This window comes from Mustela nivalis (assembly GCF_964662115.1).
Source record: "Mustela nivalis genome assembly, chromosome: 4".
Taxonomy (NCBI): Eukaryota; Metazoa; Chordata; class Mammalia; order Carnivora; family Mustelidae; genus Mustela; species Mustela nivalis.
This window is the reverse complement of record NC_139023.1, coordinates 48,193,114-48,209,600: the sequence shown is the minus strand read 5'-3', so window position 1 is coordinate 48,209,600 and position 16,487 is coordinate 48,193,114. Positions and strand designations below refer to the sequence as shown.

General features: G+C 49.5%; 1 protein-coding gene across 2 annotated transcripts in view; it reads right to left on the bottom strand.

The window, feature by feature from the left end:
• Nucleotides 1-1,712, bottom strand: part of PPARGC1A (PPARG coactivator 1 alpha) — a 646,737-nt gene extending 645,025 nt beyond the window's left edge. The window contains exon 1 of one of the 2 annotated variants that reach the window (XM_082727447.1): nucleotides 838-1,712. The gene's annotated coding sequence lies outside the window, so the exon portion shown is untranslated. The remainder of the gene's footprint in view (nucleotides 1-837) is intronic. The other variant, XM_082727451.1, reaches the window with a different exon arrangement.
• Nucleotides 1,713-16,487: the final 14,775 nt, after the last annotated feature.

The window sequence follows — 16,487 nt, the reverse complement described above, 5'->3', positions numbered from 1 at the left end:
ACCCCTAGACCCTGAGCACACTCCTGTCTCTCCAGGTTACGGGTGTCCGGCTAACACCCATCTCCTTCCACGCCCCCCCCCTTCCGGCGTCTACCTCTAGCTTCCACGGCCCTTCCACCCCGGATTCACACCGACTTGCACACCTACAGGCCGGCGGCGGGGAGCGTCGAGGGCACGATGCAGCTGGACTGCATTGCACAGTCATCAAAGTTAAGTGTGTGTGTTTGTGGGGTGCCTGTGCGCGCCAGGGGAAGCGCCGGGTCACGGGCGCCGGAGCATCCACCCCCCCCCCCGCCTCCGCGGGGTCAAGGGACGCCTCCACTTGAGATTGCAGCCATTTTAGGGAAAGAGGTGGCTCTGGGCCCTGGGGTGGCGGGGGGGGGGAGTGGAAGGGGAACAGCACGTCGCGGGGGACTCACAGCTCCGCAGCCCCTCGGCGCAACTGGAGGGCGGGCAGGCGCCGGGCGCACAGGGGCGCGGCGCCCGCGGCGACTTGGGGAAGGTTGCGCTCGAGTTCCCTGGTTTTGCCAGGAGTTGTTCGGGGTAACGTGCTGGCTCCTGCCTCTTCCTCGGGTTTCCGCTGGGTTAGGAGGTGGTGGCGGGTGGAGGCAGATTGGGCACGGGAGGAACGCTACTGCCCCTGGAGACTGGAGAGCTAGCTCTGGGGACTGGGGGCACCTCCTCTCGCCGGTTGGCACTGACCCAGACAGTGCGACCCACTTGGCCCCCGGGCCTCCCCACCCCCTCCCAAGCCTCTGCCTCCCCCGCCGAATGCCAAGTGAGAGCGCGGCAGGGGGCACAGGGCGCGACGCCGCCGGGCCCCGAGCCACCCCTTACCTGGTTGGAAGGGGTTTCCCAGGAGGAGCCGTAGTTGTAAAAGAAGGAAGAGAAGAAGGTGTCTTCCGACAGCCCGCAGCCCGCCATGCTCTGGATGCAAATAAAATGAGGAAAGAAAAAAAAAAAAAAAGCACACACACAAAAGCAACCAAAAATTTTCAAAATCAAATTAAAACAATAAGCGAAGAAGAAATTCTCTCGAAAATAAAGAGAAGGAGGGGGAAGGGAACGGCAAAGGGAACGCAAACTCTCGGCGGTGCTCGCTCTCCGGGTGAGGAGGGATGCTCGGGCTGCCGCCGCCGCCGCCGCCGCCGCCGCCGCCGCCGCTGCCGCCTTCTCAAGACCGTACCTACAGAGGTTCGTCCTGACTTGGGCAGCCGCCGCCGCCGCCGCCTGTGCCGGCTGCGTGTGTGCGCGCGTGTGTGTGCGTGTGCGTGTGTGTGGTGTGTGCGCGCAGAGCGAGAGACCGCAGGGGAAGCGAGAGGGCGAGAGAATGAGCGAGCCGGGATGGAGGGCGCAGAGGCAGAGCGGGCGGGCGGGCGTGTGCGCGCGGGGGTGCGTGCGTGTGTGTGTGCGCGCGTGTGGCTGGGTGTGCGTCTGTTTGGGGAGCTCACCGGAGAGCCGGGGCCGTCACGTGGGCGCGCTGACTCCGCCGGCTGCCGGGGACAGCCTGTACTACAGCCCCGGCCACTAAATCAGCCCGCGCCGCCAGACCTTTGCAGCCCCCCCTCCCCACGGCGGGCGGTGAGCGCCCCGGGACGGCAGGGGGCGCGGGTGCGGCCGCGGGCAGGTGGGCGCGAGGGGAGGAGGACAGCAGGATGCCGGTGGAGACGCACATGTCCCTCGCTACGCCCCGCACCCTCCCGGCAAGCCTTCCTCCCGCCCTCTTTGAAGATTTTTTTTTTTTTTTTAAATTCCTAAAATTGCTTTCCCGTGCAGAGACCCCTCTTCCAGCCATGGGGAAATTATTTTCACACAGTTGCTGTGTCTCGATTCCCTGTGCCCCTCGTCCCCCGCGTGCGCACACGCAGGCACACACATATACTCGTGGCCACCTCCTCCCATCCCAAATGCAAACCCACTTCCTTTCGCCGGTTGCTGTAGTTAAGCTAAGTCAATGCTACATCAAACTAGGCTAGGCTGAGAAAACTGGAAAGTGGATTTAGGGGACAATACTGCCCCAGCAGGAAGAAAGGCTCTAGCCTAGCATTCTGTTGATTTAACAGTTTAAAACGAAAAGGGATTTTGTAGGTTCTGCATCTAAAACTCTGGCCCCTTGAGTCGCAATTCTTTAAATGGAGCTCTTCTCTTAAGTCTGCTGAATGGTCTAAAAATATAAACGAATATAATCCCCTCCCCACCTCAAAATGGTATTTTAGGACTAAACCTTTTTCTCAATTTTAATAATTGAGTAGCCAAAAGTTGTTTTTGTCTTTAATGCAAAAAGCCATTCTTTACCTGCTCTCCCGAATTTCTTATACAGATCTTTCTAGTGAGTAAAATTCAAATAAAAATGGGCAAATCGGTGTAAGATGCCTCTTACAAGTATGTGAACACAGGAAAACTTGAAACAATCTGTTATAGGCAATTTATATCGTTTTCTGTCTGAATTCTTTTTCCAAATGCTGCCCATTTTTATTCAAACCAATTGTGTTTTTCCAAGACTTCACACTTCCTCCTGCAAATTCCCCACTTGAGGTTGAAATCCTCTGTGAAATAAACATTTCCACAGCAACCCAGTGATGTCACAAACATCGGCTCATGATTTCAGAGGGGAAATAAAGCAAGAGAACGGATCTCTCTAGAAAAACAGTTTCTGTCTTCTTGCAAATACCCTGGCTCCCAAGTAGAGATTCAGAAAACATTAGATTCCTGGCTAAATACTTGTTTTTGTTTTTGTTTTTTGAGATTGACTTATTTTTCAAAGCTATGTCAACCGATCTTTAAAAAAAAAAAATAGGTCATCATCCTTTTTTCTGGGTTCATGAACAATGGTGTTTCAAATCAGTGGTCCCTAACCACACTGGCCACTACAGATTTTAACGAAGGGGAAAGGATTTTTTTTCTAAAAAACTGATGTCAAAAAGAACATTGAGAGATGAAATTTAATGCACTAACTTCAGACCTAAATAATGCTGACTGACCTCGCTTCGAAAATACAATAGTTTTTAAGAAGTATTAGACCCACAGAAATTCTATTCCGTTATCAAAATTAGTGCTGATCTCACCACTATTGAATAGAGGGGCTTCACTTCCATCATTCCTTCCATTGTTTCCTTTGTCTCCAGGCTTGGGGAGAGAGGGAAGCATTCTTCATGCTGTCCCCCGTTTTAATTCTTCTGCAGTCTCACTCCTATAAATATTAAATGTAAAAATACTGGAAAATATAAGATGAGGACCAATGCCTGGGATTTCTTAGCTCTCCTGTCTAAATCAAGTTCTGTAGATAATATTTCTACTATAGAAATACAGAATATTGCTTCTATAGAAATCTAGCCTATAATTTAGGGGCACCTGGATGGCTCAGTCAGTCAAGCATCTGCTTTCAGCTCAGGTCATGATCCTGAGGTCCTGAGATCCAGCCCCATGTCGGGCTCCCTGCTCAGTATGGAGTCTGCTTCTCCCTCTGCCCCTCTGTGTTCTCTCCCTCTCTCTTGTGTTCTCCCCCGCCCCCTGCTTGTGTTCTCTCTCTCTCTCTCTCTCTCTCTTGCTCTCAAATGAATAAATAAAAATCTTAAAAAAAAAAAAAAAAGAAATCTAGTCTATAATCTAATCTCATTCACAGTTGACCTTTGAACAATGCATGGGTTGGGGCAGACCCCCGCAGAGTCAAAGATTTGGGTCTAACTTGGAATCCCCAAAAACTTAACTACGAATAGCTTACTGTTGACTTGAAGCCTTACCAACAACATAAATAGCTGGTTAATACACATTTTTCATATGTATTATATACTGTATCCTTACAAGGAAGTAAGTTAGAGAAGAGAAATTGTTATTTTTTAAAAAGCATAAGGAAGGGAAAATAGATTCACAGTACTGTGCTGTATTTACTTTCTAAAATCCACATATAAGTGGACCTGTGGAGTTTGAATCCATATTATGCAAGGATCAACTTATATTTTAGTCCAAACATACATTTTGTGCCTGCGGGTGCTTATTGCTTCCCTAGTTTCAGCGTGGGTCCCAGTAGAGGAAGTTAATTCTCTCTCTGTGATCCCCTTTCCTAGTTGTTGAATGAGTGGATTCATTCTTCACAGCAATCCTAGAAGATCCAGACACTTTATCCCCATTTCACAGTTGTGCAAACAGGCTCAGAGATGCTAAGGAAACTGCCCAAGGTCACCCAGCTACAAAGTAGTAGGAATTGAACCCAAACTTTGAGACCCGCCCCCACCTCCCCCATCTAGCTCTAACCAAGCCCATCATAGCATTGCTCACATATGGATCACATACCCCCCAAGAAGAGAGAGCATGGTTCTCCCCCTCTAACTGCCCCAATTAGTGATTCGTGTACCTGTGTGAGATGTGCTCCTTTAACACGGATGGCACGGTCACTAGCTCATCCACTCTTCATGAGGACCCTGTCATGAAGCTATTACTATGTTTGTTTCAAACTGAGGCTCCTCAGTTTCCTCCAACCTCCTCCAACTGACAGCTAAGCACGTGAAAGGCAGAGCTGGGTCTCGAACCAAAGACTTCTGGCTTGTGACTTCTCTTTCCCTGAAAATGTATCTCTCCCATCTCCAGACACACAGGAAAATGGTGCACGGATCCACAAAGCAGGCCCTAGACCTGTAGAGACATGCGGGCGTGGGGGCTGGGGTGGTGCGGGGGGGAGGGTTGGGGAAGTCAGGAACAGGTGGAAAGAATCTCCTCTGAGCAGCAAACAGGGAAACATTTGTATAAAGGAAGTCTGGCCTCTGGCCACAACCGTTTGGCTGCTTTCAAATCTCTAGCTCTTTAAGCAGGGAAGGCCCAAGGAGGGCCACCTGGAGAGACTTCTGATAAAATGCTTCCCTCTTTGCCCAGCTCACCGCTCTTCCAGGGCAGCCCTGTCACTCTGAAAGAATTCTTCCTCAGTAGGTTTGTTCACCTGGCACAAGCACAGTAACAGGGAGGCTTGTTTGCTGGTTCCCAACAACATAAAAACAAGCCACCCCCCCTTTACCCCCACTGGGGCCCAGAACAGATGCAGACAACCCCTCGGGAAGCTGAGAGAGCTACAGGCTCATTGAGAAAAGATCACCCAGCCGCCTTGCCAACTTCTTGCCGTGCAGTATTCAGAGGTCTGAAGATAGAAACCCAAAACAGAAAGCTTTTGATTTCTGAATTCACTGTGTAGGTTCTCTCAAGACAAACCAAACTTTCTTCTGCATGCATTCTTGTCATGTTGCCAAGTCACAACGTGTCACACCAAAAATGTGTGATGCGTGGAACTGATATCACTCCATTAATGAGAAAATCCATCTTTATTCATAAACCCTTCCCCCCTCCCAAGAAATCAGTTTTGCATTAATCTCATATCGGAAATTGGTTAATAGTCCAGATGATGCTGGCGTGTGTTCTTTGTGTGTAAATGAGGTGCATTAACAGTCTAATATCACCAGAGGATCGTTTAGTGAACAGTGGCTCTGCTCTGCAGATGTGAGAGGCCAAATTGTCGTGGATGTGGTTAAAAAATGATCATTTTGGCTAAAACTGCAGCAGGGAAGCAGATGTGATACACAGAGGAAGTAGATTTCATCGAGCCTCCTTCCTTTATTAAAATAAAGTCAGCTAATTCGTCTTATTCGCCCTCTGAATACAGACTCGTGTGTTCCTCTTCAGGCAAAGGGAAAACCAGCATCCTTCCTGCCTTCGAGACGTTGCCAGTCCCGACAAGCGTTGTTGGATCTACGAGTTTTTCTAGGTACCAGTTCTCTGTTAATTGTTGAAAAATTTCCATCCTCTCTTCAAAATTAGAGTTGCCCAGGGGAAAGAGCGAAATGAAGAAGTAGTAAGACACGGCGGAGGGCACAGGAACAGCGAAACAGTGAAAAGTGCAGAAAGGCAAGGGCAGAAGGAAGGGCATGGCACGGAGGTGACAGGAAACGAAGGCCAGAAATCACAGTGGCAGTCCCGCTAGCCAGCTGGTCCTGAGTGCCTGTGGTATTATGTCCACCATGATGGTAGAGCAGGATAACCTTTCTTCCTTGGTGGCTTCCCTGAGACAAGATGGCAGGGTCCTTTGCATGTTTGGGAGGAGCCCCTGGGAAACATGACAGGGAAGTAAGAGAAGTGAAAGGAGAAATGGAGGAGGCGTGCTGGGTGCTACTGGGGGCCGCTGGAACTCAGTACTGTTTGGGAACCCTTGGAGCAGTGGCCATGGCACCTTTTGTCATCTCAAGGGCAAGGGGGGCGGGGCCTGGGTATTGACCCTCCAGCTCTCCGCTAAAGGCTGCTCCCCACTGTTGCTTAACTCCCCAGGCTATATGACCTGCGGCAGACACGGAAAAAGTGGGGTCTGGCAGCCGCAGAGAGTCCGCAGGCAGAGCCTGACGTGAGGATCTGGGGCTACAGACGTGAAAATGGTTAAGGGCTGTGGGGATATGGGTGGGGCACCAAGAGCATCTGCTCCCCAAACATTAACTCATTTCATTTTACAAAAACCTTGTGAAGTGGGAACTATTACATTTCCAGTTTTCCCCCAGAGAACACAGCCTAGGAGAGTAAGAAGTGGCATCTGTTGTTTTTACCCTGTTACCACCAAGCTCTCTCTTGCAGAAACAGCCCCCTGCTTTTCCTTGGAGAAACGAATGTTTCTTCCCCATCTTTGACCTAACTGCCACACTCCAGATACATGCCTGTGACCCAAGCTGTCTTGCTAAGAGCTCTCCCTCAGATTGTCACAGGAGCTGTAGGGCATGAGGTGTGTGCTTTCTGCTGGGAGAGCGAAGCCAGGAAGATGTAAGCCTGGAGCTCTTCCAGGCCATGTTCCTCCCACGAGAATGAACCCAACTGCTTGAGATTGAAGTCAGCCCAAATGCAAGTCAGCTTGGAGATCCAGCCCTGACAGGAAGCACCACAGGTTCCCAATGTATATCATTTGAGGAACTGGATCCAGTCCAGTCTGAAGATAGACACCTCCCTGGACTTTCCAAGTTCACAAGCCAATAAACTCCTCTTGAATGATAAGCCAGTTTGAGCTGAATTCATAGAAGTTAAGCAACCTGGCCAAGATCACACACCTAATGAGTGTGGAAGTAACACTCAAACCCAAGTAACCCTGTTTGCATATGGCACTATTGCACATGGTCTAAACCATCAGGCTGTACAGAGGCAATCAGCTTCCACCACAGAGCAGAGCTCATGGCCACAGCATCCTTCTCAATGCTTGGCCCTCACTGAGGGCCCCCTTCCAGAAGCAGCTGCTGATTTGTTTAAGAGGATAAGGGATCAGGGTACATCTCAGTTTTATTTGAATTGTTTGTCCCTCAAATCATGAAAAGCGCAGCCATGTCATAACGATAGTCACTTGAAGAAAGTCCAGAGTTGAGGTGTAAGAAAGTTTTAAAAGAAAAAGAAATGGGGAATTGAGGCCTTCAGGTTTTCGTTAGTTGTGAGTTTTGTTTTGTTTTGTTTTCTTCTTTTGTGTTTTGAAGATCCAATCAGGATATATTTATGGACAAGTATTTTAGTCAATACCTATGATTGCAAGTGACAAAAGACTCACTTCCCTGGCTAAAAAGCAAAAGAGGAAGGGGAAAGAAAGTGTGTGTGTTTTGTTGGCTTACCCAATTGAAGAGACCAAAGGTAGGGCTATCTTCAGGCAATGCTGGATCTATGCGAGGTTCAAACAAATCAACCATTTCTTGGTTTTGCTTGCCTTTGTGTTGACCTCCTTCTCAGTCTCACACAAAACCTGTAGCAGCACCCGGCTCACCTCTTCTTTCTTACCAGTGGTTCTAGCAGAAAAAGAGTAGACGGATGCCCCTCTCTCTCAACAGTCCCAGCAAAACCCTGAGACTACATATTGCTGGCTCTGACTGGGTCCTGAACCATCCTTACAAGAGCCGTGGGATCCAACAGTCTGACCGACCAGACTTGAGTCACATGCCCGTCTTTGGCTCTGTTGCTGGAATTGCCACTACCGAAGCTTGTAGACTGTGAGACTAGAGAAGATGTGATTCTCCAGAGGAAAATTGGGGCACAATCTGGTAATCTCCTATTTCTGGAAGAAGAATGATTGGCCATCACGTAGGCAAAAATGGCTGTAATCCACCCTGATGGACATTACAGAGGACATCTGACCTCTCCCTTGTCTTTGAAGAGTTCGTACTCTGTTGAGAGAGAAGTAGCACCACACAAAGAACAACAAAGAAGATATATAACAATGGACGAAGGTAATTGCAGATTCTTACTCCCAGGCGACCGAATTCAATACTTTAAGCAGACAAGTCTGAGGTAACTTATATAATTACTGGGATGGGCCAGAGAATTGGGTTTGGATGCCACAAATAGGAACAAAGCAGCCAGAAAAAGAAGCTGCATGACAGTAGGGAGTGGACACCAGTAACTACCACCCGCTGCCCTGGAAAAACAAGACTTTGCCACCTTGTTAGCCAGAATATCGGGTCCCCTGCTTAGTGGCCACCAGACTTTGCTCCCTTCTGCCTATCAGTCTCAAGCAGCTGGGTTTGCTTGGGAGCGCCTCAGTCATGAGGCAGTTCATGACCAGACCTGCAAAGACATCTAGGAAATGTAGTTTTCAGCTTTCTGAACTCAAGGAGGTGTCACAAGGGCTAGTGAGTGAGTTCATTTACAGGACGGGCCATAGAGCAGATTACAGGAGTTCAGTGGGAGAGAAGACAATAAAGACTGGACTTAAGATCAGATCACCTGTCACACTGGTTTATCTGACTTGGTTCTGACATTTAGGGGGGTAGGATGTCCCCAGAAGCCTGGACACTGAGCCCACCTGGGGCCACCAGACCAGTAGGGCCATTTGAAGACTGGATGGCACATTGTTTTGCCTATGGGAGCCAATCAGAAGGGAGTCTGGATGCTGTTTCAGGAAGAATAACCTTGACACCTCACTCCCCTTCAACATCCACAGGAAGCGTCTCTTTGACTTAAATGCTTCTCTCTACTCTGACACCATAATACTGACCACCCAGACCACTGTCCTCTCTGGCCAGGACCGTAGAGTAAACTCCTGACGGGTCTGTTTGCATCCATTCTTGCCCCCTACTACCAGCCACCCCTCACCCTGCAAGTAGGATAATCTTTCCAAAGCACAAATCTAATCATGGCTTCCCTTTAGTGGCCTCCATTGCTCCTTGGCTCAAAGCCCAAATCCCATAAAGCTACTCCTCCAAATTTCTCCAATCTAACCACCCATACCTGACCCAAGTCTGGCAGTTTTCTATGATTGCATGTGGCCTAAAAAGCCACGAGACCCCTCATGACCAACTCCTACCACACACCCCTCCAATCTCATCACAAGTGACTCTCTCCTCGGCCCCTTCTCCTGGATCTCTCAGCCCACAGGCTGACGTTCCACACACATCACATTCTTCTACACGAGTATCACTTTGCCTCTATGGTCCCATGTGCCTAGAGTGCCTTTTCTACCCTTTCTGCCTGGCAAAGACCTTCTCCAAATCTAGCTTGGGAGTCAACTTCTTTGGAGAAAGGCCTTTGGAACAGCCCCAGAGGAAACTCCCACGTCTCTCTCCTCCCTGTTTCTACCATACTTACAGTCCATTTCCCACAAGCCCAGTCTTATTCACTTTGATTTTCCCCATCTAGCACAGGACCTACTCAATAAAAGTTGACCGAACAAGACAGAATAAACTTAAAAAAAAAAAAAAAAAAAAAGCAATCCCCTACACAGAAAGCAGTAATAAAGAAAATGTGTTCTACCACCACCTTGAGACCTCAATTAATGTGCTTTTCTCCTCGCGAATCCTTGCTTCCAAGCAAACAGAACCTGACAGCCTGAATTAAATCATTTATCTTTCTAGTTCTCTGCCTTGGCTCTAACACTAGTGGAAAAGCCCTGATATTTCATAAGAAACTGGCAAAAACAAAAGCTACGTCCCAGCACCTTGACTTTATCTGGTTGTGCAACCCACATCCGCATACAGACAGGAGAAATGTTCATCTCTGATCTTTCTTTTACCTAGGCAGAAGTAAACGCCAGATTACTATCTTTGATCATTTTGTTTGCTCATATAAACCCTAAAGAGGCTGAGTCTTGGTGTCTGTGCACGTGTGTGTGTCTGTGCATGGGCGCGTGGCGAGTGTCTGTGCACGAGCGTGTGAGCCTGTGCGGGGGCACCAGCCACGTTATTCAACTCCATACACGAATTACACAGCACAAACAGCCTTATCAGAGAAGAACACAGCCAGAAACGCATAAGTCTTCGGCGAAATGTTATGTCCCAGTTCCTTCTGATCCACTGTGATGCCTTCTGATTTAGAGTGACCTGTGGGTTTTTAACCAGGGGCCAGTGAGGAAACAAAGGACTATTTCTACTCTGTCCCGGGTTCTGCACTCAAAGCCAAACAATGCTTGTTTGCATTCCATCATCATATATAAACACCCACAGGCCAAGATAATTTACCTTTGCTGTTCTGTCATTAGACCCTTAACTCAGGGCCTTCAGAATGGCATTTAAGCATATTAGAAAGGCCTCTGATGATGGAGACTGCAGTGTTTATTTTTCTTTAAATAACAAAAATATCCTAGTTACAGTCTGCTCTCTGGAAAGAGGTAACATGGATATAAACACTTCGTAGATCACCCCTACATCAGCTTTACAGAAAATCGCTTTTCCTCTTCCAACCTCCATTTCAGAGCTGCTGAGCAGTCGCTAAGATGGTGGTCTGGAGGTGGCTTCTGCTGGTGTTCCCTGCTGAGCGCCGGACAGGGAGATCGCGGCAAGCAGCGAGAAGGCATGACGGCCAGGCTCGAGAGAGGCGGGAGGTAGGGACAGTCTGGGGACACCACACGACACAGCAGTTCGACCAGCCTCTCCCCATGCATGACCAGGCACACAGACCACCTGGGAATCTCATCGCCATGCAGCTTCCGCTTGGCTGAAGCGGGGCTGGGGCCTGTGAGTCTGCATTTCTTGGCAGGCTCCTGGGTGATGCAGGTGCCCAGGCCTGGGGCCCACAATTCAGTAAGGAGGCCTTAGTTCTCGGGCTCTAAGTTAGATAGGCCTGGCTGAGGGGCTGCCTCTTGGGAAGCTGAACACTCTTGTACAAATTACCTGGCCTCTCTGGGCCCTGGATTCCTTATCTGTGTAAATGAATGAGAACACCTGTCAGGCAGGTCTGCGGAGAGGCTTAAATTGTGTGATTTGTGAGAGGGGCTGAGCATAACGTATGGCGAGTTATAAAAGCATTTGGTAAGTGTTACTTATTCTTATCAGGCCCGGGGCCTCCTGTACCAAAGTAGGATAGCGACAGAACTGAAACCAGAGCCCACCTCCCCTGCTCTCTGGAAAGAGTACCTTGTCCATCTTATTATTTCACTCTTTCTTTTCTTTCTTTCTTTTTTTAAATTTCACTCTTTCTTGCAATAAATGACTTCTCTTGGTGTTATTGTGTTATTACACAAAGTAATACATGTTTGTTTAAAGAAAGGGAGAGAGAGGAATGGAGGAGGGAAAATAAAATAAGAAAAACCATGACATACCAGAGAGAGCAGGTGGCATTTTAGTCTATGTACCTTCAGTCATAGATGCACATTCGTCAGAAACCATGGAATGATACTGTACATATTTTCTAATCCTTTATTTTCACTTGACACATCATAGTAACAATGGGAACAATACAGAAATAAAGATAGTAGCTCTCCTTCATGAGGCTCTTACTGTGGGCTAAACACCCCCTCACACGATGCGTGCCCTCACTCATTAATTTCCGCAGTCTCTCAACTTCGTTTCTAGATAAGGGCACTGAGGCCTGGAGCGTGTGGTTTACCCGAGGTCACACAGCCAGTCAATGGGGAGCTCAAGCTGGAAACCAGGCAGCCTAGAAGCACAGCGTGGGCCTGTTAATTTTTATGTTAATTTATATGTTGTTAATTTTTGTATATAAATTTTACATGTTAATTTTGTATTTTTATATACATTCATCCTAACACGTCGTCTGATCGCCTGATATTTTCCCCACTTGCCAACCACATTGTGAATATTTGTCCGGGCTGGTCCACAGTGTTGCACGTCATTTTGGGTGGCTACATAGGATTCCACTGTCTATTATCATGTCCATTTCACAGATGAGAAAGGCGAGGTCTGGGTGCGCAGTAGACCGGCAGACAGTAAGGGGGGCAACCAGAGCTGCCTGGGAATCTGGGCACAGTGTCCCCAGCAGCAGTCCCTCAAGAGCGGACACGGAGCACTGGCCACGCGCACGTACTTGCTGGTCCCCATGGAGAAGGGCGGGCCAGCCGGATTCTTACCACAGTGGAACCTGCTGCCCGGCGGGCTGAGCCACGTGGTAAAATAAGTAAGCAGATGGGTGAACCAGATGATCGGAGATTTCGATGAGTGCCAGAAAACCAGTCCCAGGCTCCGATCGGAAGAATGGAAGCAGCCGTGAGAATTTAGACAGACTGTTTGAGGAGGTGAGATTGGAGGCAAGACCCCCATGACGAGGAGGAGGTAGTCCCACAGTAATCTAGTCGGAGTTTTCTAGATCGCTTCACAGGAAACAGAACAAACCTTAGGGAATGGGACTTGGAAGTATGTGTTCAAAGTTCTTATAGAGAACATGTGAGAGAGGGCACAGAGCGGGGAGTGCAGGGTCTCGGGTCAGAGGCTGGAGGGGGTGATCCTGGTCCTGCCCTTTGTGTGGCCTGAAGCGGAACTCAGTCATCTGGTCTGCAAAATGGGCTAGTGATACTCACCTTCGGGCAGGGCCGCTGGGAACATGAAATAGAATAACCACATAAGAGACCCGCCCCTGGGGATCCTGAGGGGACACTGAGCCCCGCAGCTGCTGTTGACAGCGACACTCAAGTGTTTCGTGGGCCTGGCTGCTGCAAGGTCAAATCTGTACATTCCAACATCTCTACTAATCCACGGTGGAATAAAGAGGTTCTGGAGACCTCACAAAAGCATGTGGACTCAAGAGCCCACGGAGCACTGCCACCATATCAGGATTAAGACTAGATAATACTCCGCACACCATTTGCTAAATCTCACCTCCAGGGTAGCCCAGAAAGTTCGGAATGGTGATTTCCAGCTTCTCCTTTGCTCTGTTTCCTCTGGTAAACTGAGGGGGAGGCCACCTGGGCCACCCCAACCACCCTTGACTTCTCTCCACTCTCACATGGTGCCACAGTTGAGGGAGAGGCCCAGGGGGGCAGGGCGACGACAAAGAAGCCATCTTTGTTCATGACCATAAACCCTACTGACATCGGCTCCCAACATGTGGGGGTCACTAGGCTAAGCGCTTTACCCCCATCATCCAACTTCGTCCTCCCACCTCCTGTTGTATTTTACAGATGAGGGGACTGAGGGTCCGAGAGGTTAAGGAGCTTGGCCAAGGCCACACAGCTGTTAGGCAGTTAGCTCCGTGCCGAGGCCATTTTTTTTGACATCCCCAAGCTCCATCCTTTTCTGCCTCAGGACCCACTCCCCGTTCTGTTCCAACCTGGCTAGCTGCCCCCCTCATCTCCAAAACCCGGTGATGTCACTTCCTCGGTGAGATGTCCAAAAATGGGCTCTCCAAGCTCGGTGTTGTCCCTCCTGCTGCCTGTCCCTGCTCCAACAGCACAGCTGTCCATGCGGTTACCGGCGTTCTGTATAGAGTAGGGCTGAAGGGTACCGCTCAGGCATGGGGTCCCTGGGACTGCAGCAAGCAGCACCTCCTTCCGGCTAAGTGACTTCGGGGAAGTTCCCCAGCCTCTCTCCACCTGTTTCCTTCTCTGCCACCTGAGGGATACGCCACAACGATAGAGACCAGTGCTGCCCACGTGCCAGGGGCAAGGCTCGGCAGGGAGCACGTGACACCTGCTGGGAGTGGCCCAGAGGCCAAGTTCCCTCTCACCGTGGCCTGCACCAGGCCAGGACTGTGTCCAGTACCATGGCTGGCAGGGCAGGCGCACGCCAAGTACCTGGAGAACTCAGGGCAGCGCTGCTGTGATCAGCTCCCCCAGCTCACGGTCGTTGGGCGGCTGAGCAGCTTGCTCAAGGTCACACAGCTGGTTAAGAGGCCCAGCCTGGCCGGAATCCTGGGCTCATTAGGCTTCCCCATTCCTCTGGCATGGGCTCTTGCCTTCCCACCCGTGGGGCAGACACCCATGGTCGGAGTGGGAGAGGTGGCACGGGGGTCGCGGGAGCTTGGGAGGAAACTTTCGATGCAGGGGGGCGCAACTTCACACCCTCCCCCCACAGGTGGCACAGGGCTTGCGGAGTCACCCGCCTCGCCATCCTGAGCAGCCAGAAACAAAGCTGGCGGCACCAGGCAGCGGGATCTCCCCCAGGGCCTCAGGCCTCCCAGGCACGGAATGAGGAGGATGGAGGTGGGGTGGGGGGAAGCTCCCGTCTCTCAAATGCCCTGGTGTTTTTAACTCGCTCTTTTATTTCCCCTGGGGACTTGCATGTGGCCTGGGCCTAATGACTTCCTGTGAAAGCTCTACCCGGGTGTTTTCCTGTGTCTTTGGAGAAAGGACCATTCCAGCCAGACCGGCTCCACTCCCCTCCCCTCACCCTCTCGGACCAAACCGACCCAGCACTTTTTTTCCACTTGAATTTAAGAGCCTTGCAGACACAAAGATCCTTTTAGCTTTTAACATATTTAATAATTTATTATTTATCCGGTATTTTTGTAAATGTGTCCCTCAGATCGGGCCTTTGCATCTCCAGTTTCCAATTTGCACCTACCTGACATGGTTTCTGTTACCGCCCATTGATGCTCGTAAGGCCAGGCTTCCTCTTTTAACACTTCTTTATAGTCCTAATGAACTTCCATGCTTCATTTACTCAAGAAGACAGCTCTCGCCCCTTTTACATTTTCCTGCTCACAGGCATACAAATCATATGTGTCACTAATACAGTGTTGGTTTTCCCCGGCGTTGCTGCTTTTTTTAAACATGTTTGCCCTTCAGCTTGCTATTAACCAGTTTCTTCCTACTTTGAAAAACTTGCTCTTTTAAATTTCATCATTCAGTTTTTTCCTCAGGGATTTTACCCTTTATTAAGAAGTCAAAACCAATTTTGGAGCAATCACAGATACCAAATAGTCTCGTGAATCTTTTGTACCCTTCATAGCTCCTGGCACAGGGGTGGGCACACAGCAGGGACACAAGAAATATGTGTGGCCGCCAAGGTGGCCCACAAGCGATGGGGAGCCGGGGAGATGTCCCAGTGAGGCGCACAGGTATGAACTCAGACCGCGAGGGGGCGAGTCTGGCTTCCATCCCACAGCAGCTGTGCGGCCTCGAGCGTGGTCCTCAAGTGCTCTGGGTCTCGGCTTCCTGAGCTCTCAAAAGGAAAAGACAGTGGTTCCACCATCTTCCAAGGCTTCTTGCAAGCAAGAAATAAGTAAAACGCTTACGATGGCTCCTGACAGACCAAGCCCTAGGTGAACAATAAATTTTGTTATCATTGACTGCCTACTCTTTGGAAGACTTTTAGTATTAGAGATTATCTTCAATCAAAGAATCCGGCAAATCCTGCCCCCTCCCTCCCCTCCCAATGCAGAGCCACACGGGATAAAGGTAGTAAGAAGATCTTGACCTTGATTGTCTACACAAGCATTCGGCTGTGTGGAAAGGACCCATCCATGTGTCCCAGTGTCACCCTGTCACTTCTAGGTGAACTCAAGGACAGCATCTGTAAAATGGGGATGGTACTTGGTCGTTTACGGAGACCCCACAATCTCCATTCTAAAATCTATTATCTTCATTTAATCAATTTCTTGACTCACTAGTCTAAAGGAAACTGCCCACACACCAGTTCAGAACAGTTTTTTTTAAAATTTACTTTTTATTTATTTTCAGCATAACAGTATTCATTATTTTTGCACCACACCCAGTGCTCCATGCAATCTGTGTCCCCTATAATACCCACCACCTGGTCCTTTCTCCAAAGACACAAAGTTCCCCCAACTTCCCACCCACCCTCCACCCCCGCCACTTCAAACCCCTCAGATTGTTTTTCAGAGTCCATAGTCTCTCATGGTTCACCTCCCCTTCCAATTTCCCCCAACAGAAGCCAGCCGGTCCTCTGTTAAGGATGGTGGACTCAGGAGGCCGAGGCAGAAATGCCCACTAGGGGGCGAGTGCGTTCATTCATTGTTCCCAGTGGTGCATCAGTCCCAGAACTGGGAAAGGTGAAAGATAGCTTACTCAGGGCACCTGCTCTAGCCCCATCTCCCTTCACACTACTGCTAATCTTCATACTGCCCCAACTCAAGAAATTGTATTAACTCCATATTAGACCTGAGACATCTGAGCCCAGCCTGCCCAGGACTACAGAGCTAAAAGGAAAAACTGAAGGAACCTAGTTTTCTCTTACTCTACCAGGCTGGCCCCAGGATCCCAGGAGAGGGCAGCACTAAACTTTGCCTGGAGGAAGGGAAGGTGTGCAGACACCTGAAACATAGACATTAACAAAATAGTGACTCAGGTGCATCTTCCCTCAAAAAGG